Consider the following 6000-nt stretch of genomic DNA (forward strand, 5'->3'; position numbering starts at 1 on the left):
CGAGGAGGGGTGAAGACCAGACAGCTCCGGAGGCCGGTCAGGAGCCGGTGTTGGCAAGATCCCCCATGGAAGAGGAAACAGTACCGGCAGGACCCCCGGCAGGAGAGCAGTCGGCGGAATCCCCAACGCGACAGGACATGGAGTTGGCAGGACCCCCAGCGGAAGAGTAGTCGGCGGGACCTCCAACGTGGCAAGACATGGAGTTGGCAGGACCCTCGGCAGAAGAGCAGTCTGCGGGACCTCCAACGGCTCAGGACATGGGGTTGGCAGGACCCCCGGCAGAAGAGTAGTCTGCGGGACCTCCAACGGGACACGACATGGAGTTGGCAGGACCCCCGGCAGAAGAGTAGTCTGCGGGACCTCCAACAGCACAGGACATGGGGTTGGCAGGACCCCCGGCAGAAGAGCAGTCTGGGGGACCTCCAACGGCTCAGGACATGGGGTTGGCAGGACCCCCGGTAGAAGAGTAGTCTGCGGGATCCCCAACGCGACAGGACATGGAGTTGGCAGGACCCCCCGCAGAAGAGCAGTCTGCGGGACCTCCAACGGCTCAGGACATGGGGTTGGCAGGACCCTCTGCAGAAGAGCAGTCTGCGGGACCTCCAACGGCTCAGGACATGGGGTTGGCAGGACCCCCGGCAGAAGGGCAGTCTGCGGGACCTCCAACAACACTTGAGTGGGTTGGTTCGCCAACAGAACCCGGGGAGCTGGCGTCGGATGGACAGCCAACAGGAGACGAGGTGCTGGAGTCGGTCGGTATGTCGACAAGACACGGGGAGCTGGCGTCAGACGGACAGCCATCAGGACACGGGGAGCTGGCGTCGGACGGACAGCCAACCGGAGACGAGGTGCTGGAGTCGGCCGGTATGCTGACAGGACATGGGGAGCTGGCGTCGGACGGACAGCCAACAGGAGACGAGGTGCTGGAGTCGGCCGGTACGCCGACAGGACTCGAGGAGCTGGCGTCGGCCGATGAGTCAGCAGGTGACGAGGAGTCGGAGTCGGGACCATGGTTACTGGAGCCGGCACTGAAACTGGGACCATGGCTGTAAGGTCCGGTTCTGGAGCCGGAAACATGGCTGTAAGGTCCGGTTCTGGAGCCTGAAACATGGCTGTAAGGTCCGGTTCTGGAGCCGGAACCCTGGCTGCTGGGCGCGGAGCGGAAGCCTGGACCCTGGCTGTGTAAACCAGGTAATGGAGTATGGAAGCAAATCTGCATGGGCCGGTACTGGAGCATGGAGCCATGGCTGCTGGGGTCTGTTCTGGGGCTGGAACCATGGCTCTTGGGGCTTGAGCTGCTAGCTTGGCCTTGCGACTCCTCCTCTTAGCAGCCGCCTGAATACTCCGTGGACCTCCATAAGCCAGACGAGTTCCAGAATATGACTCCTGGACAGGAGCAGGAACTGGGGCAGAAGCATGGGTTGACTGCAGACGGAACCCACCGAGGCGTATGGTGCCAGGTTGGGAATTGGGAGGCCGGGAGCTAGCATGCCTGGGGCTAGCAGGCCGGGAATCACACACAGGGAGGATCTTTGAAATCCAGCCAGGTAAGAACTTCACCATACCTGGTTTCTCTCTAGCCATCTGGCGCGCCTCCGACAACACAGCCTCCTGCTGCTGAACTCCGGGTGCTCTCTTCCATCTATCCGAGCAGTTAGCCAAAAAAAAGGAAAAATGTAATAATTCCGACTCGAATGGATCGCCTGGGCCCATTTCTTGGTCGGTTCGTACTGTCACGGGTTGAGAAACAAGCAGGACCCAAATGCAGATATAAACTGAAAATTCCTTTATTTCAAGGCTATGATATATATAGACAATGACAAAACAGAACACTCACCGCAGAACTAGTCATGGAACAAGACGAACCGACCAAGACAGACTGACAACCCAGAACTTAAATACACACAAGACTCAATCACACAACAAGACACAGGTGAGGAGGGAGGAGAAAACACAGGGGCCCAGGTGAACATAATCAGACAATTAGACACACCAGGGAAACTAATGACAAGACAATAACCCAAAGGAAAACATGACATGGAAAACAGCAAAAACACCCAAACCTACAAAACTATAAACGTGACATAACATGAGAATCGTGACAATCTTTGCATTGGATAGAATGGGTCACCAATCATGTCCCACATCACAGCCAGAGATGGTCATTTTGTTTTGGCCTATTAACACTCCATCACTGATAGCCACCTAAAGATTGGATTGTTTTAGCACTCTAGCATTATGTACATGTACCTGTGTCGCCAACACACACATCCCAGAACATCCCCCTGCCATCAACAACAGCCTGGAGAACAATAGAAAGCCATCCTTTTCTGTTGTAATAGTCCTTGGGATAATTTTGTGGTGCTAAAAAAAGGCAACACGTTCTCACTCCCAACCGTCACATATTGACGGACGGTCAGGGCCCCTCCCCGTCACTCTATTACGTACAGGGTACCCCTTGGAAGTCAGTTTTCAACGGGCAGGGCGTCCCATTGACTTGCATAGAGCTCCCTGAACATTGGTAATAGACAAGTTGGGATTGTGGCGAAATGCTCTCCGCAGATCCATTCTCACAGCGTTTATCAACCTTTTCTTACTCAATATCAAGCCATACTTATTGTTTTTACTTCTTTATTTTAATTGAATAATGTAGGACTTTTGTTGCCGTCAGTTATGGGGAGAGTAGGGGCTCAGAATACTGAAATCTGTATTGTTTCATCGTTTTTTCCTTCTAATTTGGTATTCTTTTCTAAACCACACGCTGTTATTTACTCAACAATAACACATAATTATCCTTGTGTTTATTTATTTGTTTGATTAATAAACACAAGGAGTTGGAGTCCGTCAGGACCGAGGGTTGGAGCAGCTCATAGCAGTTGCTTTAGAGAATTTTACTCCCGGAAGTAAGTATTCTCTCTGCTTCGCTTGACAAACCCCGTGATAGTCCTCAAGCTCTGTGATTTGGATGTTTGAGTGTGCGCTGAGGGTTACGCCGAGCGTCGAACAACACTTTGAAATGGGATGGAACCACGGCAGACTATCCAAAACTGGATTTGAACGGGTCCACCCCGTCCCCCCCTCCTCCACCACATCCCCAGAACTACACATGCTGGCTATTGTGTGTTTTGCAACATGCTCTATGGCACGTCTCTACTGGGAATTGTAGTTTTAAGAGACGTTTTCGTATTTCCCAAAATATCAAGTTGCCAGTATTAAACTGTGTACATCCCTGAAGGTTTAGGGGATAGGAAACACTCAAATTTAAAACATATAATTAATAAATGGGTGAAAATGGCTTGTGCCCATAATGGGCAGCATTAATATATACCCACATGACAGCTAAGGTCAGAAGAGCTTTATTTAACAGCTGGTCTTATGTCTGTGACCCCTCCTGTTGTTCATTGATAAGCCTGAAACATGCACTTGTCAAGGTTCAGAGGCAAATATGGCATAGCCATCGATCATCTTACATTACATTACATTGCATTTAGCTAACGCTTTTATCCAAAGCGACTTACAATAAGTGCGTTCGACCAACAAGATACAAACTTGAAGAAAACAGAATCATATAAGTACATCAGGTTTCATAGAGCTAAAACATTTCAAGTGCTACTCAACTGGCTTTAGATAAGCCAGTCCTTCATTAGTATATAAGTGCTTTGTTAGTAATTCTATCGCTCAAAGTGGAGTCAAAATAAATAAGATATACTTTATTGATCCCAAGTTGGAAACATTTGTGTTACATCAGCATGTGTAACAGTTGTAAATATGCAGTGGTGTTTATTTGTAAATCATTTTGTATAATCACACAAATTCTGTGTTTTATATTTAATAATTCTGTGTTCTTTATTTATTGATTGTTCAATACCTGACAAGGTCGGAGATGAAAAACTTGGGTCGCAGGTTCCTCAACAGTGGATTACGACATCTATCAATATGTGTCTATACCTCCACCATTAAACTGTCATATCGGTCGGAACTAATCTGCTGTGTTTTGTGTTACACCTGTTTGTTTAATCGATGCACTTGATAGTCGCAACTGCAGAGCAACGCAGAATGTAAAGAAAATCTAAGGAAACTAAGGGAAAATGCAGTTAAAGATATCAGCCCCTCAAGATGACTAGCAGCCTACGAGGTACGTTTTTGTGCTGGTTGTTTGTCTAAATGTGTGTGGTTGAGCTGCAGGTTATATGTATGCAGAGCTCTCAAGTCTCACGCAATTGGCGTGAGACACACGCATTTCACTCCATTCACACGCTCACATGTCACACCTTGTATTTCTCACGCAGAGATTTTCTCACCCAGAGATTTCTTTCCAGGGTACCGCCCACCAAGTTGCGCTGCAATTTTGTAAAAAAACTAGACTTGTTTGAGGCGCGTGTTTATTGTTTTATTTAGCGGCATTAACAGTGATGACATGCATATATTCCATATTCATTTATTGTTTACCTTTTATATATTTTTTGTCTTACAACCCAGTTCTCACGGGTTGGAACAGGTCCCACAAGAATAAATCCCGTATTTAATCAAAACCTCAGCCTCGTGTCATTTAATGGAGGGAGCTACATAAAGTATTATTTTTTTCGGATTTCACATCAACAGGAAGTCCTGTTAACTACAATGTCCGTGCGCAACAATACCCCAACCCATAGATCCGCGGGTGAATAATAATCACCACATTACACACATCCCTTCACATTTAAATTTACATTCACATTAAAGTATTTCGTGATGCCTTCTAAAATGTTTTTTAAAATATAATTAGGGTTTTAGTTGAAGACTTTGTAAATTATTGCGTTGCGCAATCGCACAACGGCACGGCCATTAATTCCACAACCACACACATGGATTAACATCGATTTAATACATTAATGTAGCCTTTGTTTCTGCTAAAAGAGGTGTCGACCAGCTGGGGCAACAAGAAAATTGGCGAAATCGAGTGTGAATATTAAAAAATAAATTATTATTATTTTAATATTGACAATAACAACCGACCGTCGGGGTAGCATTTGCCGGGGAGCGTTCTCATGGCGTCTATTATCAACGTTCAGGGAGCTCTATGCAAGTCAATGGGACGCCATGCCCGTTGAAAACTGACTTCCAAGGGGTACCCTGTACGTAATAGAGTGACGGCGAGCGGCCCTGACCATCCGTCAATATGTGACGGGTTGGGAGTGAGAACGTGTTGAATAGGGATGTGGCTTCCATCTATTGTACCAACACACTGTGGTGCTCTCCAACGGTTGTTGAAAAAAGTGGCCATTTCCACCAACTTCTCCACATCAGGAAATTTGATATAGTGAAAGCAACATTTCCATGGTTGCCCTGCAGACATCCTGAACACAGAGGCAAACGATGCTTAGGCCTACCCCGAAAAGATGGCTGATGGTCCTGTATTCACCTCTGGTGGCCAGCTTCCAGAGGGCAATTGCAACCCGTTTTCTATTGGGTATACACAGACGGTAATTTGTGTCTCTTCTCCCCAAAACGCCGCTGACCTGGTTGCAGATGTAGTCAAAGACACGCGGAAATTATGCATGAATTGCTGAGGGGAAACTGTGTGTTCGCTACAATTATTGATAGGCCTATGTCAGTTTTTAATATTCAAATTGACGGAGGATTCATAATCAGCATTGAAAGAATTAGACATAGCCTACAAGCGCTCCTTAGAAATCATGTAACGGATTTTCAGAATTAAATAAAGTTATTGGAGTTATAGGTGCATTATTTATGATATCATTATTATTATTATTATTAGGTATAGTTCAGCAGTGGTAATTGACGTGATATAGACATGTGTTTCAGTGCGTCACCTGTCTGCTGCATGACGGGAATGAACTGTGACTTTATGAATGAGGAATCCGCTTTATAACCCATTCCATTTTAGTCGACTTAAACGTCTGTAATGTGTCGAAGTAATCTAGACCCGCATGTTATATGATTTATAGAAATAGAGCATTATCGTGCGGTTTGACATATTTCTGAGAAGCAGCTTATGCG

The sequence above is a fragment of the Notothenia rossii genome, assembly GCF_949606895.1.
Source record: "Notothenia rossii genome assembly, chromosome: 8".
NCBI classification, from domain to species: domain Eukaryota; kingdom Metazoa; phylum Chordata; class Actinopteri; order Perciformes; family Nototheniidae; genus Notothenia; species Notothenia rossii.